At 39.3% G+C, this 27,470-nt stretch overlaps 1 long non-coding RNA gene across 1 annotated transcript; it reads left to right on the top strand.

The window, feature by feature from the left end:
• Positions 1-433: 433 nt before the first annotated feature.
• Positions 434-26,102, top strand: LOC130303314 (uncharacterized). Its single transcript, XR_008853413.1, has 3 exons — positions 434-528; positions 3,552-3,748; positions 26,052-26,102. It is a non-coding gene; the product is annotated as an uncharacterized LOC130303314 (long non-coding RNA).
• The last annotated feature ends 1,368 nt before the right edge of the window (positions 26,103-27,470 follow it).

Below are 27,470 nucleotides of genomic sequence, written 5' to 3'. Positions count from 1 at the left end.
TGTTTCAGAAGAGGTCAGCAATTTAAAAACAAATTCACAAAGGGTCAATACCACAGCTTTAATTTACATAGAAGAATGTACATAAAATGTGCATAACTGCTTATTCCTAACTGTTCAGCCAGAAGAATGAATAAGGAGTTCTCATCCAGGAGGCTTTCTGATCATGTGGACCTTGTATTTAAAACATTGAATCATTACTATTAATTGCTTCTCAGGCATCTGGGACTAACAAGGGTTTTTTGCACTCTTATGGCGGGAAATTTGGAAACCAAAAATAAAAAAAACATACTGACCCCTCACCTTTCCACCTGTACAGCAATGTTGTCACTCCAAAATTTCTATTTGTGACATCACTATGCATTGTTTATGGATGCTGCAGCCAAGCATTGGTCTCTAGAAATGAGCACTTGCTCTAGCACATGACTTCTAAGTCTAGTGATTGGCTGCCGCATCCTGGGGCACTTCATTCCACATCATTGGGGCACTTTGGCCAGACACTAAAATGACAGCGGCAGCGCTTGACCAGGAGTAAGCAAAGGGTTGAGTATATTTGTTTTTTCATTGTCTGTCCATTCTGTGCCTCCAGACAATTTTGCAAAAAAGACCCCAAAACTCCTTTGAGGGTACATTAGACTAGCTTATATAATATTACTAGAGATGGAAATTGGAATCATAATGCTTACTGTGAATCTCAAAACTGCTAAACAATTTCAAACCCCTCTATTGTTTTTCACTTTAATGCAATTCATTCTTATTCAAAATATATATATATATATATATATATATATATATATATATATATATATATATATACTAAGCAGAGAGGTGAATGAGTTTTCCTGTCCCCTGATTTCATGCCACAGGGTCATTTTGGCACAAGACTGGGAAACCCCTGTAATGACATGTTCTTGTTAGCGAGAATGCCTGTATGGAAGAAATACACAGTACTTAGTAAAGTTGTCTTCTTAACTAGTGCTCTTGTTGACACTTTCTTTCATCGAGTATAAATCGTAACAATTGCTTCTGTTGAAAGGCATCAAAGGCCAAATTGTAGTTAACAAAGTCGTTTTGGAAACAGAGATAAGACACAAATGACCACTGAAAGTGAAAGTGTAAAAATTGCTAATAGTTATGGCAACACCTGGCATTGTAAAGTCTCATTAGTTGTTTGATCTCACGCTAATGTTTTATCTTTAATTGATAGAAAAGGGCAACTGCATTTTCATCATCTCTGATTTATTTAGCGTTGATTCTTGCTGTTTTATGACTATACGTCTAATTACAAATATCGTGTGATGTTTAATACATTTTCTTATAATTAATTGAATGATTTTGTAGATAAACACATTACTATGTAAATGAGAAGAAGACTAGGTTTACACTGTGGAATATTTCTCCAGCACTGACTAAATCAGTTGACGCTAGAACCACACGGACATCGGTACAGATTTGGAGGGATTTTCCCTCAGCAACTAATCACAGCTCAGCTAATGAACACTGGTAAAGTGAAAGCTGAGCTGTGATTGGTTGCTATGGGAAAAGCTCTCCACTTTTTTTTGGGCCATTATTGTCCTCACAAATGGCAATGTCTGGAGCGCAGATTCCGCCCAAGGAATGAGTGTGATAATTCTTTTGGCCGCTGAATTTTAGCGGCTCTAAAATTCTGTAGTGTAGACCCTGAAGCGGAACCCCTTTGCCAGTAATGGGATACTGCGGCATCAGAATGTCCGAGTGGAATTCCGCTTACAAATTTCACTCGGAAATTCTGTAGTGTGAACCTAGCCTAAGAGTTCCATAGTGGACTAGGCTTGACCTTTCCTTCTGATTTGGCATTTTAAACATAAACTGTCACAATAGATTTATTTAAATCAGGGAATATATGCTCTAATAAGAGTAAGAATAAAGCTGACGTTTAAAGTGGCCCTGTCACTTAAAAAACAATTAAAAACTTTTAACATTTAAAAAAAAAACATGTCCAAAAATTTTGATCTGTCAGGGTCTGTACATTCAACGGGGCTGGAGAAGCATACAACTAAAAGCTTCCATTCACTGTCTCACTAGTTGCTGCACAGGGTTCTTAGCCCTCCTATATTGTCCATTGTGGGTAGCAATGTCCGGGAAAGGGAGAGAAGCACATAGTTAAGTTCTTCTTCCGGCTTGTTCTGGTGATCAGTGGTGAGTCAGAACACCCAGATTGTGACTGATCAAAACTTTTGACATGTCTCTTTGATCAATCATTTTTTTTTTTGTATTTTAAAGTAACATAGACACTTCAAGCTCTAACCCACTGCTTTAACCACTTCTAGTCAACGTACATACCGTGATATAGTGTCTATAGTTTTGTGTCTATAGTTCCTATGTGCAGTGCCAGAGTATAATATTGAGATTTGAAACACAAAAAGGATTGAGCATGGTTTTTGTAGTGTATAACAGCAACTAACACAACAAAAGAACTCTCAAGACATAAAGGGTCATATAACCATATTTGTGTAGGACCATGCCCCAAGGAGATAATTTGCATACAACTAAAACATTTTATCAATGTTAACCACACTACAAGCCTTACACTTTCATTTAAGGAGTCTAGTCTAAGGTCTTTATTACTTTAGGGTCTTGTGTCTGTATTTATTTGGGGCTCTGTATTAACATTTTCTGTTATGGTTTCTGTATTAGTTTAGTGGGTCTGTATTTAAAGGGCAAGTCTAAATGGGAAATGCAGGCCCTGTGGGGTGGTTGGATTGCAGAGGCAATCATACTATGCTCAGCTAATTTCCATGCATGAGCCCTTCTCTGATGATCGGGACTCGTGTACGGAACTTAGCTTACCACAGAATTTGTACTGATCACTTAATCCAACTCACTAAGCCATATAATTTTCCATTGGCCAAACTGGTGATCACATGACCATGTTATTATAATGAAATGCATAGATGCAGCTGTTCTGGAATAAAACAAATGGTGCTGGAGGACCAGTAATGATGAGTGTGCAAACCCAAAAACCCGGAGTTCTTCTTTAATCATTCTTCAATCAAAAAGTTTGGAAATATAATGGGACATGTACAAATGACAAAACACTGCATGCTTTGAGGAAGATATATTATATTTAATAGTGTTGGACAGAAACATGGGAATACCGTGGTTTTATATTTGACTAAGAAAAGAGGAGTAAAATAGCATGTGAAAATGATTGTAAGGCTTTGGCTTAAGGTATTGCAGATTAAAGCTATCCTGTTAAATACTCACTTGAGTAAATGTTGCTTTGTTGGCATAGCAGCAGGATACTTTGGAAACTGCTGGGCTCTAGAGGATGCTCATAAGGACTCAACAGACTACTGGATGTAATTTACATAAATAACGTATGTGTAGAAAGGATATATTAATGAGGATTAAAGTTACTCATACATAGTTATGATTAACCCCTTGTTTGCATACCTTTTACTTAAATGAAAGTACATTTCTGACTGTAGTTTATACTACACTATATATCATCCCTATGTATCAATTGAAAACAGTTGTCCAACCAGGGTTTTTTACTGTTTCCTGTATATTAGCTATCCACTGCCAGGTTCATTCCGATCCAGGAAAGGAGTTGTCTCATGCTGACAGGTGACATGTGATGTACTGAGACACAGAAGGGGATTGGCTTAGCAATTGAAGTGAGCCACACAGCCAGCCACACAGGGGAAAGCATGATAAATCCTAAAGTAAGAAGAGACTGATAGCGGGACATCGGGGCAACTATAACACTGTAAGTATATTAGTAAGTGTAACTAATTTGAACAGTTAAATACTAAAAGGGATATCCAGGCAACTATAACTCTTGGTTAACTGCCCTGCCATACATTAAAACAATAAAAGACTGCATACTTACCTCTCCCACTTCTCATGCAGTCAGATCTTCCAGTCCCCGATACTTTCCTGTCTTGCCAGCTTTCAATCAGGTATCAGTCCTACACACTGTCCACTCAGCTCTGTAAATGGCTTAGTTGAAAATGGAATGAGGGGGGGGGGGGTTGGGGGACGTGGCATGGTCTAACCGCTAGGAACCCCTGCCATGTTCATCAAGGTGCTCAGTGCTGTAGAGGACATGCATTATGATTGCCGAAGATACCCGAGTACAACACTCTTTGGCGCCTTTGGTGTTCTCATAAAAATGAATGAGTGTATGAGAATGAATGAGTATATGCAGCACATGCTCTCTCTGAGAGCTGAGGCCCTGTTGTGGAGATCACTGGGGGTCCGATAGGAGATACGTTGTTTTTTACCAGACAACTCCTTTAATGTTCCATACTGTACAGTTATGGCACACTGTTCATTTATAGCACAATAAAGTATAATAGACATTGATTATAATAGTAAATAAATAAATAAATATTAATCAGTTATGAATCAAATTGTTATTTTCTGCCATATATATACAGTATATATATATATATATATATATATATATATATATATATATATATAATTATGATAAAATTATAACAAATTGTACTTTTGGCATTCATAAAATTATTAGACATTGTATTTGAAACATTTTTGACACTTTTTTTTATGTTTAGCAAGTTTGGTTTCAATTTGAAAAAGTAATAAACCTCTGTAGACATCTTGTGTGTTTCTACCCTTCTGGAGATACAAGATTTCTTTTAACTAAATTGGTAACAGATACATGGAAGACAGTGAACTGAGCTGGGCGTTTAGCACAGATTATTTTGGGAATTTGTCATGGATACAATTACTGTATGTCATGGTGCCCGGACCTTTGTCACCATTTAGCCTCTAATTAGGTAAAACAGACTCCTGTAGATTCACAAACAAAACCACGTTGCTACAATAACACATGGAAGCTTCCTCCAAGTGCCTGATTTGCATATTTTGACTTCAAGTCAACGAGCCGACTAATTCAATGCCCCTGGTTAATGGCTTATTAGCACCTTAAGGAATTCCCTCACTGTCTCTTTGTCTAGTGGAATTTAAGGAACGTATGGATTTTCAGTATTTAGTCATTTTATCATGGCTGTTTTGAATTTAGATCAGATATTCCCAACTGTCACATAGCTCGAACATTATATTTAAGCTAAAAAAGATATATGGAAATTGACTGTGGAAAAGGGTAACTAAGCCTATAGTGGAGAAAAATGTAAGAACTATTTAAGAGGTCTATAATATAGTCACATTTAGGTTGTACATTACAGCTGCACACCTGCAAAAAGTTCTCCTAACACACCATCAAACTTGTCGTGCCTGCTGTGGGATATGGATGCTTACATCTTATTAGAGTCAAACGTATTTTGTAAATTAACTATGCAAATGGAAAATGTTATAAGTTTACTTTGTTTAACCCTTAAGGACATAGAGGAGTATGGCCTTGAGGACACAGGAAATTTTCATTTTGCATTAAATTTTTTTTACTCCTCGCCATTTAAAAGACATAACTCTTTTATTATTTCATTTACAGGGCCATATAAAGGCTTGTTTTTTTTTTTTTTTTTTTTGCCTGACCAATTATCCTTTCCAATGACACCTTTCAACTTTCTATAGCATGAAAAAAAAGTAAAAAAGACCAAAAAGCCTTGGTTACAAAAAAATCCTATTCAGGGGAAAAAAAAACTTTAAAACATAACTATTAATGTGGCTTGATAAAAATAGCCAAAATAGATGGTAAAAAAATGTGAATTAAAAAGCCGGTATTACGATGCCGTGTCAGAGGTAATTGGCATCACCAATAAAGATTTTTTCGATAAACGAGCGCCATTGTGTAATATAATGGCCTAAAAATGGCCTAATAAGGGATGTACTAAGAGTTAGTAAGTGCGCCAGAATTATGGTGCAATTTGAGCATCACATGCAGTTTTATGCATTTAAGAACTATTTCGGCACTTTTGCTCCTCTTCTGCCAAAAGAGTGTGGCTCATTGGAAATAGTGTGGTTTATTGGAAAGCTTTTTCACATGTGCAGAAATTGTGCCAACATTTTGGTGTCCAATTATTTGGTCTAAATTTAGGGTATACAGTGCAAACATAGACTAGACAGTCTTTGGGTGTGCCAGATTTATCATACAACATGAGCCACTGTGATAAATCTGGTGCATTTGAAGACTATCTATGTTTGCACTAAGAATTCGGCAGTATTAATAAATTCCCCTCATTGTTTTTCTTTCAAATACAGATGATACATTGGATTTTTTTCTGGTGTCAGACAGATATAGTTACCTTTTTTTAAAGTTCAATATCTTTTTGAAAAGGTGAGATTGGACAATGTGGACCTTAAATTTATAGTTTCAACTTTTGCTGCCCTTCTTTTGTTTAAGTTTGATTATTATAAGGGCGAGAGGCAGAAGTTTAGAATAATACAAAACCGCTATCTTCACAGGTTTTATGGGATGAAAAACACTTGCAAAAATATCTAAAGGAAGAACAAACAGTAACCAAATTGGTTCCTGTGGCAAACCATAACATTTACTTTAACTATCAGCATGATACTCTGTAAAAGACAAACTACTATTCTTTTAATAGATACCAGGCCGGTGGGGACTATATGACGAGCAAGCTGTGACCAGGTCAAGAGCAGGTCAAAAGTAAAAACCTGTGCGAACATTGGCAGCACACTCTGGTTATATTGCTGCACACTGCCAAAATAAATGGACTTGACCATTCATCAATTGAAAGCAACATGCTTTACTGTCATGTATTTGATGATCATTTCCTAAACAATGCATCTTACACAGTAACAAATCTACATTAGCCATGGTGCTATCATAGTAATATGCCGGAAGTAATAATGAATATGATATTTATGAAAATATTACAGAAACTTTTCCAACATTATACATTTTCACTGGTCAAAGCTTATACTAATGGTTAATAATGTATAATTTCAATAATTTATTTAATATCAAATGTTCTAATATACATTTGTTTAAATTAATGCCCATACATCTTTCCCATACCAATACAATAGACCTGTATCTTTGCACAGTCAAATTGCATAGTCCATGAACAGGCTTTGTGGAACTACTGGGAGACTTCTTGATGCCTAGAAAGAAGGGGTCTCGGTAAAGGGCTCTATTTCTTCCCCCAACAAGGGATATGTGGAGGTCCCAGTGCCCAGGCCCACACTGGCCAGGCAGTGACTGCATATCAAATTGATGCATACATTTAGTATAACACACTTTAGTGGAAAGGAAATGAACTGTATAATGATAACCTTTGATGACTATATGAAAGTGATGTTGTTTTGGACAGTGCAAATAGTAGACAGACAGCTTTGGCATGAAATTCATCAAGCTGTCACATAGTGCTGGACTAAGGCCCAACAGCTTGTGATAATGGAATAGTTTGGAGGGGACACAGTCTCCTCATCACTGACAGACCACTGAGTTATAACACTGATAGAGTCAGTACTTTCCATGCTTAGAAATAATTGTCACCTCATATGTTTACATCTCTTAACACCAGTCCAAATGTTCATTTGCAAATAGATATACTACTCAAAAAATTAAAGGGAACACTAAGATTACACATCCTAGATCGGAATGAATGAACTAATCGTATGAAATACTTTCGCCTTTACATAGTTGAATGTGCTGACAACAAAATCACACAAAAATCATCAATGGAAATCAAATTTATCAACCCATGGAGGTCTGGATATGGAGTCACACTCAAAATCACAGTGAAAAACCACACTACAGGCTGATCCAACTTTGATGTAATGTCCTTAAAACAAGTCAAAATGAGGCTCAGTAGTGTGTGTGACCTCCATATGCCCATATGACCTCCCTACAATGCCTGGGCATGCTCCTGATGAGGTGGTCGTGACTACAGCATCCGCCAACTCCTGGACAGTCTGTGGTGCACCAGTTGATTTGAAACAATTCTTTTCACTGGAGTACCCCTTTAATTATATATCTGTGATTCACAATGTGATGTATTTATACAGTCATACCTTCTTGTTGTATTTTATTATTTGTCTATAAAATTGCTTATGAGCACTTGTGACTTTATATATCTGCCACGTACACCCATACAGTGCTTGTAAAAAAAAAAAAAGCTCCATGGTGTAGAGCCAAAATGTTGGACATACAGTATGGGCGAATAAAGGATCCACGTTATCATTGCATCACTGCATTTTTCTAATTGTGTAGGCTTTTAACAAAATTCCTTCTATTATTGCTGTGCTGCTTTTTTTCCCCTCACAGATAGATACATCGGTAAATGGACAAACACAAATGGAGGAATATTTCAAACACTGGCCTCTTACTTGCTGATCTTAATGTGAAATTAAATAAAATATGCCAATTTTAATAAGTGCTTGCCTCCTAACAATTTTTGCACATCAGTAACTAGCCATCCGCCACACACTGAAATCTATGTCAGCTACGAGCTGGTGTAGGTTTTCAGCAATTTATAGTTTCTGGTGTAAATTATGGGGAATGTGCAGGTCTGCTGTACAAATGCACTTTGCACAAAACTTTGCAACTTTTTGTATGCCAGAAAACAATACACAATAAATTTTCCCCACAGTGTTGTGATGTTAAAATCTGTGCTGGGCCAATATAGATATGAAGGTTTTTTTTTTTAGACAACTTATTTATAATTTGTATGATCAGTTTAAAGGGGTACTTCGCCTCTAGAACCTTATCCCCTATCCAAAGTATAGGGGATAAGATGTCTGATCTTGAGGGTCCCTCCGCTGGGGACCCCCACAATCTCCCTGCTGCATCTGGCATTTGTTTAGAGCATCGGGTGCAGCGCCGGATGCTTATGATGTCACAGTCACGCCCCGCTCGTGATGTCACAGCCCCCTCCCATAGACTTGCATTGAGGGGTCATGGCCATGACATCACGAGTCCCACATTGCCAGTCATCTAGCAAGGAGCAAAGTTTGCTCCATGCACCGAATGTCTGAGGTGCTGCAGCCATGATCACAGGGGTCCCCAGCGGCAGGACCCCCGGAATCAGACATCTGGCGTGTAGTACCCCTTTCTAGGGGCAGAGTGCCCCTTTATGGCTGCAAGTTAGCTTGCTATCATGTTCCGTCTGTACAAAATTACAATCGAAAGACATAATTTCTGTGATGACCATACTAAATCTGAGAAGAAGCTCTTACTTTTGGACATAGAAAAACAATTATGACATGGATTCTAGTTTGTGTAAAATTGTTTGTGTATTTCCAGATTGTTCAGTATAATCCTACAAATCATTTATTTTATAACTATATGCATGGTCTGCATCTACCAGAGCTGTGGCTCATAGTGTGACCTGGCTCTCGGAGGAACCCTTTATTTGCTTCATTGGTTTGACGTTGTATATTGAGAATTGATTACCAAACAGCTGGCTGCCCGGTGGATCCTTATATAGTGTGTTTGTGTTGGGTGTTCTAAACAGAAGTGTCTTTATTGCTTTTTTGCTGTCATGATAAATTAGCCGTTATGACTTTCCTTTGTTAGTTTAGGTGAAAATCAAATGAAATCCAGCAGGAGTTCCCGGCGTCTGATAGTGTAAAAATGCTGTGTCGATGACAGATCATGCTGTTTTTATTAACAAAAAGAACAGCGACTTTACTTTGCTTTTTGACCTCAGTACTTTAGTGTCAAGGTGATTTTATTTCTACAAATTTTCCTTCGGCAGGCCTCCTCTATGATCTGCCATAAAACGTAAGACAAATTCCCATCATCTGTATGTGATTATGGCAGGTTCAATCGCTCCATTTCAGAACTGCTTAAGAAGAGATGTTTTTCTTCTTGGCCTACAAAGAAATAAATGTAGTAGCCTTATTTCCTTACAGAAGGTCTGTTACTTGCTCTTACAATAGTCCAAAGACACAAAGTTACAGATTTACAGAATATCCAGTGATTCTTTTAATAGGTTTAGTAGTTCTGATAAAGTGAAGTCTTTTTTCATATTCTGTATGTGATTTATATATATAGATATATATATATATATATATATATATATATATATATAGTACATCAGTATGCATGCAAGAATATAAATTATAGGGTTCACAACAGTGCATTCATAAAATGGGAATATAAAGTATATGAATAAGGGCATCATCCACTACTTTGGTTCGAAAAGTTTGTATCCGTCACCAAAGATGTACCTATTTCCCCTAAAATCCCTGGTGAGGTGCTGTAATAACATACAGGTGAAGGCAGTGCATGCTCTCCTGGGGATCCAAGGCATGTGTGTCCATTTGCAAATGAGGGCCTGTGCTGGACAGACCCGTGTCAAACCCATGCCTGCGCCCCCTGTAGGTATGACACTGTCCATCACCCTAGTCCGAATATTCACTTGGAGAAATTTAAAATTAACTCATCAGTGTATTTTGGGAGGATGAGGATTTATAATAGTTGCAGTTTATAGCTTTAATACAACAATATTTCTAATCATCTCCAGCCATTTAAAGGATAATGTCTCACAAAAAAGCAATCTCACAAAAAATTTTTGCAAAACTGTTGTCACTGTTGGAAGTGAAACATGTTTCATATTTGAAAACTTTAAAATGGTGCTATACCCACAATGAAAAAAAGTGACAGCATCCAAAAAGGAGTTCCTTATATATGCCCAGACTGCCTTATTAAACATAAATTAGTATTTACCTTAACCCCTTAAGGACTCAGGGTTTTTCCGTTTTTGCACTTTCGTTTTTTCCTCCTTACCTTTTAAAAACCATAACCCTTTAAATTTTCCACCTAAAAATCCATATTATGGCTTATTTTTTGCGTCGCCAATTCTACTTTGCAGTGACATTAGTCATTTTACCCAAAAATGCACGGCGAAACGGAAAAAAAATCATTGTGCGACAAAATCGAAGAAAAAACGCCATTTTGTAATTTTGGGGGCTTCTGTTTATGCGCAGTACATATTTCGGTAAAAATGACACCTTATCATTATTCTGTAGGTCCATACGGTTAAAATAATACCCTATTTATATAGGTTTGATTTTGTCGCACTTCTGGAAAAAATCATAACTACATGCAGGAAAATTTATATGTTTGAAAATGTCATCTTCTGACCCCTATAACTTTTTTATTTTTCCACGTACAGGGCGGTATGAGGAATCATTTTTTGCCCCGTGATCTGAAGTTTTTATCGGTATGATTTTTGTTTTGATCGGACTTTTTGATCACTTTTTATTCATTTTTTAATGGTATAAAAAGTGACCAAAAATGCGCTTTTTTGAATTTGGAATTTTTTTGTGCCTATGCCATTGACCGTACGGTTTAATTAATGATATATTTTTATAGTTCGGACATTTACGCATGCGGCGATACCACATATGTTTATTTTTTTTATTTTTTACACTGTTTTATTTTTTTATGGGAAAAGGGGGGTGATTAAAACTTTTATTAGGGAAGGGGTTAAATGACCTTTATTAACACTTTTTTTTTACATTTTTTTTTGCAGTGTTATAGGTCCCATAGGGACCTATTACACTGCACACACTGATCTTTTACACAGATCACAGGCGTGCATTAAGACGCCTGTGATCAGTGTTATCGGCGCTTGACTGCTCCTGCCTGGATCTCAGGCACGGAGCAGTCATTCGCCGATCGGACACCGAGGAGGCAGGTAAGGGCCCTCCCGGTGTCCTGTCAGCTGTTCGGGACGCCACGATTTCACCGCGGCGGTCCCGAACAGCCCGACTGAGCAGCCGGGTCACTTTCACTTTCACTTTAGAAGCGGCGGTCAGCTTTGACCGCCGCTTCTAAAGGGTTAATACCGCACATCGCCGCGATCGGCGATGTGTGGTATTAGCCGCGGGTCCCGGCCCTTGATGAGCGCCGGGACCGACGCGATATGATGCGGGATTGCGGCGCGATCCCGCTTCATATCGCGGGAGCCGGCGCAGGACGTAAATATACGTCCTGCGTCGTTAAGGGGTTAAAGGGGTTTTCCAGGCCAAAACTTTTTTTTATATATCAAATGGCTCCGGAAAGTTAAACAGATTTGTGAATTACTTCTATTAAAAAATCTTAATCCTTCCAATAGTTATTAGTTTCTGAAGTTGAGTTGTTGTTTTCTGTCTAACTGCTCTCTGATGACTCACGTCCCGGGAGCTGTGCAGTTCCTATGGGGATATTCTCCCATCATGCACAGCTCCCGGGACGTGACATCATCATTGAGCAGTTATACAGAAAACTTCAGAATCTAATAACTATTGGAAGGATTAAGATTTTTTAATAGAAGTAAATTACAAATCTGCCAGTTGATATATATAAAAAAAAGGTTTTGCCTGGAATACCCCTTTAATCACCCCCCCATAGCCTCCTTTATGGTGAAAACCTCGTGTCTATCGCTCTTCACTTCCTTGTGATTGGGGGGGGGGGCAATATATCACATTGAGGCGGGGCACATCTGTGACCAGTGATTGGTTGAGCGGTGATGTCTCGCACTGACACCAGCACCAGGAAGTGGTAAAGTTCAGTCTGGGTGCTGGGGTCAGCACAAGACATCGCCGCTCAGCCAATCACTAGTCACAGAAGAGTCCAGCCTCAGCCTGATTGGCTACATCCCTCATAAGAGGTTTATTGAGGGGTTTGTGGATATTTTGACCCCACAGATGTTTCATAGAATGTATTATATAACTGGAAAGTGAAAATAAGTCTGTGGTCAAATCTGTCACATTTCATCCTTTTTTTTTCCACGACTGTCCTTTTTCTCCTATTCCCAGCTGCTTATTGTTTTCGACAATATGGATATATCATCACTTATATTTCGTTTAATTTAGCTTACTCCTCTTTCCAAAAAGAGATGTTGCCCTTCTGTGCCACCATCCTTCCTGACTCTCTTGTGATCTATTGGTGATATGTATATTGCACATCCTCAGGATCAACAAGCGCGAGGAGAAATACTACTTAGACACTACGACGTCTTATTTTGCCAACTATTATGCAGCTTTCTCCATTTTCTAAAGGAGGCAAGTCTTCATTCATTCATTCATTCATCCCTTCATTAAATTGAGTGGAAGACCCACAACATACATTCCAATGAGGGGAAAGAAAAAAGAAAGAGAAAAAAAAATTACAATGAAAATTATAATTTGTTTTCCTTTTTTCCCTCTTTTCCTTTCCTTTTAAATAAACAACATAGAATAATTAATTATTTAACATAAAATAAAAATGATTCATAATTTTTTCTCTTTTTCTCCTAATCAAAATTCCCATCTTGCAATTTCTACATTCCCCTATAATATATCATTATGGTGATCTTGGTCAGACAGAGCACCACCCCTTACAAAGCAATAATCATCTACCCTCCCTCTACTCTTCCCCCAAAAAAACACCCCATGGCAGAAGGAAAAAATAAAAGAAACTGCTTCTATCTAAGGTTTTCTACTAAATGTAATCTCTCTCCATCATACCTTTAATCCGTTTATCCAAGATTCCATGGAATTTTGACAAACACCCGACCTTAACTGCCCATCGAAATTCAAAGTTTATTATTTTACATATTGGAGCATTAAAAATTTTTTTTTGCAATTCTGACCACTGTCACTTTAAACATTAATAACTCTGGAATGCTTTTAGTTATCATTCTGATTCTGAGATTGTTTTTTCGTGACATATTCTACTTTAACTTAGTGGTAAAATTTTATGGTAACTTGCATCCTTTCTTGAAAAAAATGAAAATTTAGCATTTTTCTAACTTTGAAGCTCTCTGCTTGTAAGGAAAATGGATATTCAAAATATATTTTTTTTGGGTTCACATATACAATATGTCTACTTTATGTTTGCATCATAAAATTTATGAGTTTTTACTTTTGGAAGACACCAGAGGGCTTTAAAGTTCAGCAGCAATTTTGAAATTTTTCACAAAATTTTCAAACTCACTATTTTTCAGGGACCAGTTCAGTTTTGAAGTGGATTTGAAGGGTCTTCATATTAGAAATACCCCATAAAAGACCCCATTATAAAAACTACACCCCCAAAGTATTCAAAATGACATTCAGTAAGTGTATTAACCTTTTAGGTGTTTCACAGGAATAGCAGCAAAGTGAAGGAGAAAATTCAAAATCTTCATTTTTTACACTCGCATGTTCTTGTAGACCCAATTTTTTAATTTTTGCAAGGGATAAAAAGGAGAAAATTTTTACTTGTATTTGAAACCCAATTTCTCCCGAGTAAGCACATACCTCATACGTCTATGTTAATTGTTCAGCGGGTGCAGTAGAGGGCTCAGAAGGGAAGGAGCGACAAATAGTTTTTGGGGGGCATGTCACCTTTAGGAAGCCCCTATGGTGCCAGGACAGCAAAAAAAAAAAAAACACATGGTATACCATTTTGGAAACTAGACCCATCAGGGAACGTAACAAGGGGTAAAGTGAACCTTAATACCCCACAGGTGTTTCACGACTTTTGCATATGTAAAAAAAAAAAATTTTTTTTACCCAAAATGCTTGTTTTCCCAAAATGTTTACATTTTTAAAAAGGGTAATAGCAGAAAATACCCCCCAAAATTTGAAGCCCAATTTCTCCCGATTCAGAAAACACCCCATATGGGGATGAAAAGTGCTCTGCTGGTGCACTACAGGTCTCAGAAGAGAAGGAGTCACATTTGGCTTTTTGAAAGCAAATTTTGCTCTGGGGGTATGCCGCATTTAGGAAGCCCCTATGGTGCCAGAACAGCAAAAAAAAAAAAAAAACACATGGCATACCATTTTGGAAACTAGACCCCTCAGGGAATGTAACAAGGGGTAATGTGAACCTTAATACCCTACAGGTGTTTCACGACTTTTGCATATGTAAAAAAAAATATATTTTGTTTACCTAAAATGCTTGTTTTCCCAAAATGTTTACATTTTTAAAAAGGGTAATAGCAGAAAATACCCCCCAAAATTTGAAGCCCAATTTCTCCCGATTCAGAAAACACCCCATATGGGGATGAAAAGTGCTCTGCTGGCGCACTACAGGTCTCAGAAGAGAAGGAGTCACATTTGGCTTTTTGAAAGCAAATTTTGCTCTGGGGGCATGCCACATTTAGGAAGCCCCTATGGTGCCAGAACAGCAAAAAAAAAAACACATGGCATACCATTTTGGAAACTAGACCCCTCGGGGAACGTAACAATCGGTAATGTGAACCTTAATACCCTACAGGTGTTTCACGACTTTTGCATATGTAAAAAAATACATATTTTTTTTACCTAAAATGCTTGGTTTCCCAAAATTTTTACAATTTTAAAAAGGGTAATAGCAGAAAATCCCCCCCAAAATTTGAAGCCCAATTTCTCCCGATTCAGAAAACACCCCATATGGGGGTGAAAAGTGCTCTGCTGGCGCACTACGGGTCTCAGAAGAGAAGGAGTCACATTTGGCTTTTTGAAAGCAAATTTTGCTCTGGGGGCATGCCGCATTTAGGAAGCCCCTATGGTGCCAGGACAGCAACAAAAAAAAAAACCCACATGGCATACCATTTTGGAAACTAATAGCAGAAAATACCCCCCAAAATTTGTAACACAATTTCTCCCGAGTACGGCGATACCCCATATGTGGCCCTAAACTGTTGCCTTGAAATACGACAGGCCTCCAAAGTGAGAGCGCCATGCGCATTTGAGGCCTAAATTAGGGACTTGCATAGGGGTGGACATAGGGGTATTCTACGCCAGTGATTCCCAAACAGGGTGCCTCCAGCTCTTGTAAAACTCCCAGCATGCCTAGACAGTCAACGGCTACCTGGCAATATTGGGAGTTGTTGTTTTGCAACAGCTGGAGGCTCCGTTTTGGAAACAGTACTTTTTATTTTATTTTGTGTTAGTGTAGTGTAGTGTTTTTAGGGTACAGTCGCATGGGCGGGGGTTCACAGTAGTTTCTCGCTGGCAGTTTGAGCTGCGGCAGAAAATTTGACGCAGCTCAAACTTGCAGCCGGATACTTACTGTAATCCTCCGCCCATGTGAGTGTACCCTGTACGTTCACATTGGGGGGGGGGGAACATCCAGCAGTTGCAAAACTACAACTCCCAGCATGTACGGTCTATCAGTGCATGCTGGGAGTTGTAGTTTTGCAACTGCTGGAGGCTCCGTTTTGGAAACAGTGGCGTACCAGACGTTTTTCATTTTTATTGGGGAGGGGAGGGGGGCTGTGTAGGGGTATGTGTATACGTAGTGTTTTTTACTTTTTATGTTATTGTGTGTTAGTGTAGTGTTTTTAGGGTACAGTCGCACGGGCGGGGGTTCACAGTAGTTTCTCGCTGGCAGTTTGAGCTGCGGCAGAAAATTTTCCGCACCTCAAACTTGCAGCCGGATATTTACTGTAATCCTCCGCCCATGTGAGTGTACCCTGTACATTCACATTGGGGGGGGGGGGGGGGGGGGACATCCAGCTGTTGCAAAACTACAACTCCCAGCATGTACGGTCTATCAGTGCATGCTTGGAGTTGTAGTTTTGCAACAGCTGGAGGCACACTGGTTGTGAAACACTGAGTTTGGTAACAAACTCAGTGTTTTGCAACCAGTGTGCCTTCAGCTGTTGCAAAAGCTACAACCCCCAGCATGTACGGACAGCGGAAGGGCATGCTTGGTCTTGTAGTTATGCAACAGCTGGAGGCATACTACTTTGGCTGGGGATGCTGGGGATTGTAGTTATGCAACAGCTGGAGACACACTGGTTTGCTACTTAACTCAGTGTGCCTTCAGCTGTTGCAAAACTACAACTCTCAGCAGTCAGACAGCCAACGAGCATGCAGGGAGTTGTAGTTATGCAACCACCAGATGCACCACTACAACTCCCAGCATGCACTTTAGCTGATTGTGCAAGCTGGGAGTTGTAGTTATACAACAGCTGAAGGTACACTTTTCCATAGAAAGAATGTGCCTCCAGCTGTTGCAAAACTACAAGTCCCAGCATGCCCATAAGGGAATGCTGGGAGTTGTGGTGGTCTGCCTCCTGCTGTTGCATAACTACAGCTCCCAGCATGGCCTTTTTGCAGCAGAAGGCTGTCACTCACCTCCAACGATCCAGCCGCATCAGGTCAGTTCCTCGTCGTCGCCGCCGCCGCTGCTCCTGGGGCCCCGATCCCAACAGGGACGCCGGGGATCGGGGTCCCCAGCACCCGGGGTGCACGTCCCGCATCCGCTCACGTCCTCTGGAAGAGGGGCAGAGCGGGTTGCGGGAGTGACACCCGCAGCAGGCGCCCTGATTGGTCGGCCGCTAATCCGGCCGACGAATCAGGGCGATCGTGAGGTGGCACCAGTGCCACCTCACCCCTGCTGGCTATGGCTGTTCGGGGCCGTCTCTGACGGCCCCGATCAGTCAATAATTCCGGGTCACCGGGTCACTGGAGACCCGATTGACCCGGAATCCGCCGCAGATCGCTGGACTGAATTGTCCAGCGATCTGCGGCCATCGCCGACATGGGGGGTCATCATGACCCCCCTGGGCGATATGCCCCGATGCCTGTTGAACGATTTCGGCTCCGCTCCAGATGGTTGCGGGGGGCCGGTAAAACACATGACGTTCTCATACGTCATGTGTCCTTAAGGACTCGAAAATGGAGACGTATGAGAACGTCATGTGTCCTTAAGGGGTTAAGCATTGGACAATTGAAATGCATATGATAGAACCCCATTCCTTCGACATCACATTTTGGGCACTTGTGTCTTTTTGACTTATCTATTTTTGCCATAAGTTGTGGCGTGTAGTATAACCTATGAGTTATAAAAAAAATTATAATGCTATGTGATCCATTTTTTATAATGTTAGAACTCTCTTCCCACATTTCCCTCTCTTCCTTCTCTGTTACTTGTCCTATATCCTTTTCCCATTCCTTTATACTTAAGTGCCTCAACCCTTGGTTTTTAACCTCCAACATTATTTTACGCATTTTAGAAATTATTTTTTTTAATTCGTGCCTTCTCTTAAAACCCTCATTATCAAACACTCGTGAGTTATTAATTCCTCTTTCTTAACAATTTTTTTTCACAGCCTCCCTTAATTGTGCATATCTGAATAATGACATAGTATTATTTGGAATTTTATATTGTGCACTCAGATTCTCAAATGGTCTGAGTTTCCCCCTTCAAAAAATTGTGCAACATATTTTAAGTTGTATTTATCCCAGAACCTCCACTCTTGAGCCTCCAATTCTTTAAAATTCATATTGTTAAATAATCTTGTGAACCTTTCACCTTCATAACTTTTTTCATTTGTGCCCAAACTCTACCCACCATCTCTGCTATGGGCTCCTTGCCATTCAACTTTGATTCTGAGAATTCTCCCATACCCTCACACACATCCTTTTTTTCCCCTTATTCACAAAGGAATCCGTCTCCTTCTTTACGTATCTCAATTGCGCTGCTATATAATACAATCTAAAATCTGAATAGCTAGTCCTCCTTTCTTCAGTTCCTTACATAAATAACCTAGTTTCATTCTTGTTTTTTTTGCCTTTCCAGAATTAATCCTTATAATGGTGAATTTTACTGTCTGTTAAAGACAGATAAGATAAAGGAGAAGTCTCATTGCGAAACAATAATCCCCTATCTTCAGGATAGGGGATATGTTTTAGATTTCTGGGGGTCCGACCGATGGGACCCCCTGTGATCACCTGTATGGGGCCCTGGCTCTCCCCTGGAGCTACATTTCATGACCCCTGCCTGAAGCGGGGGCCGCCAGCCCCCCTCCATATAGCTCTATGGGAGAGCCATTCAGCTATCTTCGGCTCTCCCATAGAGACATATGGAGGTGGCATGGCGGCCTCTGCTTCATGTGGAGGTCATGGCATGCGGCTCCCGCGGAGCTCCGTACAGGAGATCGCAGGGGGGGGCAGTGGTTGGACCCCCCGAAATCAAATACGCACCCCCTATCCTGCACATAGGGGATACATTTTTTGCCCCGAGACTTCTCCTTTATCTTACCTGTCTTTTACAGACAGTAACATTCACTATTATAAGGATTAATTTGCACGTGACAGATTTGACCCCAGACTAATTTTCACTTTCCAATTTTATTATATTCTATGAAACATCTGTGGGGTCAATATACCTGCTAACCCCTTCAATAAACCTCTTACAAAGGAAGTAGCCAATCAATGGCTGAGGCGGGACTCCTCTGTGATTAGTGATTGGCTGAGCGTCAATGTGTCGTGCTGACCCCAGATCCCAAACTGAACTTTGCCACTTCCTGGTGCTGGTGTCAGTGCGAGACATCACCGCTCAGCCAATCACTGGTCACAGATTGATATTATTAAATTGCCAATACCTATCTGAGATAATTGTTTCCTATTCTGTTTTGAAACAGGCACAGAGACAAAGCAATAAGGGGTACAGGACTGCCACATAGGAATGCGATAGTATTATAAATGATGTATAGTATATACAGATTTAGCATTAGAGACTTGGAGCTTCAAGTTAGGCCTCTGGGCACCATCTTCATTTTAGGTCTGACCTGCCCTTGATTTAGCCATAACTAGTAACAAGCCCCAAACATATAATGCTCCTTGTGTAATTCAGAAATGTCTTACGTGACATTTACAGTGTCAAGAATTATATAGCTCCTTACCCCAAGACATCATCTGAAATATCAAACCCAGTTGTTATTATCTAGGTCAAATATCCATTCATTTTCCTGTGTAGTGTGACATCAATTTCCAATTTAGAAGCAAGGTATAGTTTCCATGTGTGATCTGCTCCAAGAAGTGGGGGGTCTTTGCAGATTTGTGAGTGGATTTTACATGGATATAAACTTTAGGTGAACAAACCCTTAATCATGATGATCTGGACAATTGTTATTAAAAAAAGATAGCAAATAGTGTAATTTGACATTTATTTTAGGCTGGGAGAAAGAGAGCCAGTGCAAATTAGTCTTAATAGGGAAGTCATTGTGGAGCTGTTGTCTAGGAAGTGCCTAAGGTCATGGCTGAAATTCACCCATTCTCTCTGGTTAAAGGAGGAATACAAATTAAATAAGCACAAACAAAAAATAAACAAAGACACATTTGTGACAACCTTGATAACATCTTATCTTTTCTGATTTCCCACAACAGTGTATTGAAAAGATGTGTATCTATTTCTGTATGTTTTAAGTCTCCTTATACAACATAATATACCTACATATAGTCCATTATCAGTTACTTTCCTATATGCTTGGAATATCCAGTAGCATACTACAGTAACCCCCCGACCTGCGATGGCCCCGACATATGATAAAATCGACATACGATGGCCTTTTAGAGGACATTGCATGTCGATGTCAGCATCGACATACGATGCTTTTATATGTCTGGGCCATCGCATTAACTGCTATCCGACAGCGCAAAATGCTTAACCCCTTAAGGACCAAGGACGTACCGGTACGTCCTTGGTCCTGCTCTTCTGATATAACGCGGGGTTACACAGTAAAGACAAAAAAATTCCAAAGTCCAAAATAGTGCATTTTTGGTCACTTTTTATATCATTTAAAAATGAATATGATCAATAAGTCCTATCAATGCAAAAATGGTACCGTTAAAAACTTCAGATCACGGTGCAAAAAATGAGCCCTCATACCCCCCCATACACGGAAAAATAAAAAAGTTATAGGGGTCAGAAGATGACAATTTTAAACGTATTAATTTTCCTGCATGTAGTTATGATTTTTTCCAGAAGTCCGACAAAATCAAACCTATATAAGTAGGGTATCATTTTAATTGTATTGACCTACAGAATACATATCAGGTGTCATTTTTACCGAAAAATATACTACATAGAAACGGAAGCCCCCAAAAGTTACAAAACAGCGTTTTTTTTTCAATTTTGTCGCACAATGATTTTTTTTCCCGCTTCACCATAGATTTTTGGGCAAAATGACTGACGTCATTACAAAGTAGAATTGGTGGCGCAAAAAATAAGCCATCATATGGATTTTTAGGTGTAAATTTGAAAGAGTTATGATTTTTTAAAGGCAAGGAGCAAAAAACGAAAATGCAAAAACGGAAAAACCTCCGGTCCTTAAGGGGTTAAGGTACCTGCAAACTGATGAGAGCTGTGCCATGTTAACTCTTTGCTGTCCAGTTTTAAAATTAGAAAGGTAACTTTTTTTCCCCTCTACTCTGGAATAAACTAACACACTTGATTGGATACATCTGGTGTGCTTCACTTATCCTTTGGCAGTTTTAAACATAGTGATTCCAGCGATGATAAGGATGATCAGTATAGGATCTGACCAATGGAAGCCCACCAATCACAGGATCACTGTCCTATGGCTTCCAGTGAGCTGACATATGGGAAAATAGGTTTGTTTACACATCTCCCATATACTAAATGACAACTGCTCAATTTATAATATTTTTGGAGATCCCAGTAACCTGATCCCCACCAACCTAATATCCCCTTAAGGACGCCAGAATTTTTTTATTTTTCCACTTAGATTTTTATCTCTTCGCCCCTCGAGAAGCCATAATGGTTTTCCCTTTTCACTTTTTGCACCTCCAATTGTGCTCAAAAATATGTAATTCTGGACTTTTTTTTATGTTATATTATAATAGTTCCTACATTTACCTAGGAGGCAATTTTTGCATTATTTTATTTACGCACAAGGGGATGAAGGGATTAGCCCAGACTTATTCTGTTTTGTGTAGGCTATTGCAATACAATTTTGGTGCATGTTTTCATGTACTAAAAGTTTAGCAAATTGGGATACTTTATGAGAGAAATACCTGAACCCCACAAAATCCTTTTTTAACCTGAAAAAGTCGGTGTGTGTTTTTTTATTTTTATTTTATTTGCGCAAGCCTACAGATTTATAAATGAAATTTACACAAAAGTGCAGTTTTTTTCAGTAGCCAGAAAAATCCAACAGAATTGTGTAGGTAGGGAAAACTACTATGGGGGACATTTTTTTTAATTGTATTTAGAGCTGTTTTGTTGTGCATATTTGGTGCAGTTTAGGCACAGTGTTTTTTTTTTGTAAGAATTTTTTGCGACTTTTCAAATAAACATTCTTCACAATGTTGACTTGCATTACATCATTTATCCTTTTCACTATGCAGTGGTCATGTATTTATCAACTTTGACTTTTGTGAAAAGTTGCCAATTGTTGTGCAAATATCCCTTCCAAAAAGTCGCAAAAATACACCAGCACAGACCTGGCTTAGCTTTTTGGTGTATGTGTAAAAAAAAGTCGCAAATTTTTGTGCAGCAGGATAAAAAAGGTCACAAAATTTTGTACAACAAATAAACCTGAAAAAATTGTCCCGTGTCCATTTCATAAATTTGGTGCACACACATTACCAGCACACAAAAAAGGTGTATAAAATACTTCACCTACACCTACAATGATACATTTCCCCCTATGTATTTTTTTTTCATTATTATAATTTAATGAATGGGTTAAAGCGTACCCGTCAGATCACTCAAAAAAACTAAACTGTTACATGTTGCTCAGTATCTCATCCTGATCATGTACATGTACTTTTTTATGTGTCTATGACCTACATTTCTCTCAGAATTAGCTTTATTTCTGAAATACCTTAATTTTGTCCACCAGAAGCAGGGGGGCGGGTACTCACTGTGATAACCACTTCCCCTCCTCCCCCTACCTCACCTCAGTCCAGTGCTTCCCAACCAGGGGGCCTCCAGCTGTTGCAAAACTACAGCTCCCAGTATGCCCACACATCATTTGGCTGTGCAGTCATGCTGGGAGTTTTAGTTTTGCAACAGCTGGAGGATATGATTGTAGTCCCCCTTTATTATGCACACACACACACACACACACACACACACTGGCTTCATATATTCTTACACATGCACATTAGATAGACACACTGATATACACACATACACATATATCCACACACACACATGCAGGGACACTTACTTTTTTGTCTGCAATGCATGTTTCTTCCTCTCTCATTGATGTCTGCTGTGTGAGAGACGGCAGCAGTCTTCCTGCTCCTCCCCCCTCCCCCTCTCGTCACATGAGTCTCTGCAGTGTTTACAGCTCCTCCCCCTCCCCTTCTCTTCACATGAGTCTCTGCAATGTGTACAGCCCCTCCCCCCTGTACAGCCCCTCCCCCCTCCCCTTCTCTTCACATGAGCCTCTGCAGTGTGTACAGCCCCTCCCCTCTCCAAAACGTCCTGGAGTCCAGGACGAAGTAGTGTAGACAGAAACACTGAATGCATCCCAGGAGGCGGGGGGGGGGGGGGCAGTTGTTTGACTGGCTTTTTCAGTATGAAATATTGAAAATTTTCTAATGAAAGCAATTGCAAAACCTATTGGTTATACATGCTTTACAACATATCAAAAGTTTTTATATCTGACAGTGCCTATTTAAAGGGGTTATCCAGGAAAAAACTTTTTTTTATATATATCAACTGGCTCCAGAAAGTTAAACAGATTTGTATATTACTTCTATTAAAAAATCTTAATCCTTTCAGTACTTATGAGCTGCTGAAGTTGCGTTGTTCTTTTCTGTCTAAGTGCTCTCTGATGACACGTGTCTCGGGAACGCCCAGTTTAGAAGCAAATCCCCATAGCAAACCTCTTTTACTCTGTGCAGTTCCCGAGACAAGCAGAGATGTCAGCAGAGAGCACTTTTGCCAGACAGAAAACAACAACTCAACTTCAGCAGCTGATAATTATTGAAAGGATTAAGATTTTTTAATAGAAGTCATTTACAAATCTGTTTAACTTTCTGGAGCCAGTTGATATAAAAAACAAAGTTTTTCCCTGGAATACCACTTTAAGGTTTTGTAGAAACTTGATAGGAGTGCTATGTGCCAATTTTCATCGGTTTGCAACAATTTTACAAAAACTTGAGCAGAAATCTGGTGAAAAAACATAGCTGGATAAAATCCAAACAGGGAGAAAACTTATTAAATATGGGCTCCAGTGTTTATCAAATATGGTCATCATAGGGGAGGTCTCCCACACACCCACCCCATCCTCAGTTTAAGGCAAAAGAGAGAGACACTGTAGGGGAACCTGGGGCAGTTGCTGCAGAAGAAATGTAAACCCACCTATGACTTCACTAGATTGCAGGTGATCCCTAGGGATGAGACCCATGGCAATAAACAGATCACTGGAATATTAGCTTTTAAAAAGGGAATGGCCCAGATTTACTATTCCAATCCCAACAGTTTAGTGTAGGCTTTTTTGTCACAATTTTGGCAAATGTTATTGTGTGCCAACATTTTAACAAATTGCAATACTTTACAAGTAAAAACCCGAACAAACCCACAAATTGAATATTTAATTTGAGTGGGTGTGACCCTTAGTTTTTCCCAAAGCCTTACAAATTCTATAATATTTAATTCTGTATTTTTTCACAGATCACAAAACATCAAACAGATCCATCAAACACCAGACAGGATAAAAATTAGTTAAGACATGTTGGTAGTGTTCCATATGGTAGATCCCGTTGTCCCTTGTGTCGCTATATGATAAAATCAGGTCATGTTACCTCAGATACTAATAATTGTACTATTCCTATTAAAACATACATATCATGAGAAACAGACCACGTTGTTTCCTGTACGGAGTGTAGAAAACAGTACGTGGGCTCTACAGCCCGGAAATTGAAACGCAGAATTTCTGAGCATATTGCGAGAGCATGTTCAGTGGGTAGTGTTCACACACGCACACTGTCCGAAGGTTGTACCAATAGAACATGTCACCAGGCCACCTAGAGGAGGTGACACAACACGTAAATTGCGCACAAGAGAGACATACTGGATTATGAAAATGGCGACTCGTGCTCCAGAGGGAAAGAATTTTAGATCTGATGTGATGTTGTTCTATTGATCTATTATTTATTTGCCGTGAATCTTGTTTAACCCCTTAACGACGAAGGACGTAAATGTACGTCCTGGTTATGCGGTACTTAATGCACTAGGATGCACATTTGCAGCCAGGGACCCACCGGTAATGGCGGACACCCTCAATCCCGTGGATGTCCGCCATTAACCCCTCAGATGCTGTGATCAATACAGATCACGGCATCTGCAGCATCGCGGTCACTTAATTGGATGATCGGATCGCCTGCAGCGCTGCCGCGGCGATCCGATCGTCCAGCACGGCAGCCGGAGGTCCCCTCACCTGCCTCCGCTGTCTTCCGCGAGTCTTCTGCTCTGATCTGCCTTCCCGCAGACCAGAGCAGAAGATGACTGATAACCCTGATCAGTCCTATGTCCTCTACATAGCACTGAACAGGATTAGCAATCGAGTGATTTCTATAAATAGTCCCCTATGGGAACTATTAAAGTGTAAAAATAAAAGTAAAAAAAGTAAAAAAATTAAGTAAAAAAAATTTGAAAAACCCCCTCCGCCAATAAAAAAGGTAAATTGCCCCATTTTCCCTATTTCACCCCCAAAAAGTGTTAAAAATAATATTTTATATACATATTTGGTATCACCGCGTGCGAAAGTATCTGAACTATTAAAATAAAATGTTAATAATACCGTACGGTTAACGGCGTGAACATAAAAAAAAAAGTTCCAAAATAGATGTTTTTTTAATAACATTTTATTCCTAAAAAAATGTATAAAAAATGTATTAAAAGTTTTATATAAGCAAATATGGTATCAATAAAAAGTAAAGATCCAAATGAGCCCTCATACTGGTGCTTATACGGAAAATGAAAAAGTTATAGGTCTTCAAAATAGGGGATCTTAAACGTACTAATTTGGTTAATAAGTTTGTGATTTCTTTAAGCACAACAGTAATAGAAAAGTATGTTATCACGGGTATCATTTTAATCGTATTGACCCAAAGAATAAAGAACACATGTCATTTTTACCATGAATTGTACGGCGTGAAAATGAAACCTTCCAAAATAAGCAAAATTGCGTTTTTCTTTTAATTTCCCCACACAAATAGTATTTTTTGGGTTGCGCCATACATTTTATGGTAAAGTGAGTGATGGTATTACAACGGATAACTGGTCGTGCAAAAAACAAGCCCTCATACTAGTCTGTGGATGCAAATATAAAAGAGTTATGATTTTTTGAAGGCAAGGAGGAAAACATGAAAACGTAAAAATAAAATTTTCTGCGTCCTTAAGGCCAAAATGGGCTGCGTCCTTAAGGGGTTAATGAAGATGAAATAAAGTTTGCATGTTTTATACATACCAGTGTCCAGAAATGCTGAGGATTTTGTGCTCTTCAGTGAGCGAAGCTTTCTCCCTATCTACCTTGTTTGCGACAGCAACGCCCTGACAGCACCTGATCCAGAGGGGAATCGTGAGTCTGCATACAGGAGTAGGTGAGTGGACTTTCCTTGTCTTCATGTTTTGAATACTCTCCATGTAGGTTAATTAAAAAAAGCAACACTACTGCAGGTCTTTAAATTTTGCAAAATGCGGAATTTCCACAGCAGAGTGTCTGATGCAGAAATTCCTCTATGTGAATGAGACAATGGAAGCCCATTAAACATGATGAGCTTTACATTTCGGTAGAATTTCTGGTAGAATTCTGTTGCAGAATTCCTCCCCTGACAATTCCGCCTAAAGCTGACCAGCAATCTATTAGGCTATGCATAATAGTCATGGGAGGACTGGAGGCCTTTGTAAAGCCATCAGCTATGACGACAACAGGGGGGGCAGAAGACACTCCCTCCATCTGTTTTACTATCTAAATCCAGAAAAATGAAAAAAAGAAGCAGCACTCCAATGTTCCAGTGATGAAATAAAAATATTTATTCTTAAATCAAGTGAAAATGGCAATGCTTCAATCTCCTAATGGAACCTCTCTCTTTTTTTGTTTTAACACTGGAAAATTGGAGAGCCAATTCTCTTTTTCCCCCTAATTTTTCTGGATTTACCTGTCCTTGGTTAAGCACCCACTATTTGGATTACAAGTCCCAACATTTGACTACAAGTCCCGGCACTGCCCTTCTGCTTTTGTTTTGGTATTTGGATTCTGTTATTTAGATTTTGGTATTTAGATTCTGTTGACTGCAGCATCTAGGGGGTAAAAAGCTTTGATCAGTAGAATTCCAACTGTCGGTCACTGCTGGGTTTCTGCTGTTGAATCGTGTGGTCCCATGATGTACAGATATGTCAAAATGTCTTAATGTATTTAATCATACAATAGTATTTCCTTCTTACATCACAAATAGCAAAGTGCAGTAGATACTGCTATTACCATTTATTATACAAAGGCATAGAAACCTGTGGAGCAGTACAGAAGTCTCCATCCATCCAGACGTCCATTATCAGTTTAGAATCTGCAAGCACAAGAAAAATAAGAACATTAAAGTAGTTATCTGGTGGTAAATCAGCATGTCTGCAATACCACCATGTACTATGTATGGGAAGTAACTCAGTCTGAATGTAATGTGCAAGCCCTGTGCAAAGTGTTAGAAGAAGGGCTTCCCACTTCATACACTCCAGATGGCATCAAGGCAGAGATAAAGCATTCCCACAAGGCAAAGCTAGCTCTCGGTGTTTCAGAAGAACTGTAGTTGAACTCCGCACTAAATACCCATGTCATGTATGATGGGTGTGTGACCTCTCAGAGTTATAGGCAACTGTAGAGGTGATGTGTTGTTTG

The sequence above is a fragment of the Hyla sarda genome, chromosome 1 (assembly GCF_029499605.1).
Source record: "Hyla sarda isolate aHylSar1 chromosome 1, aHylSar1.hap1, whole genome shotgun sequence".
Lineage (NCBI taxonomy): Eukaryota > Metazoa > Chordata > Amphibia > Anura > Hylidae > Hyla > Hyla sarda.
Note: the sequence above shows the minus strand (reverse complement) of the source record. Positions and strands in the feature narration are given on the sequence as shown.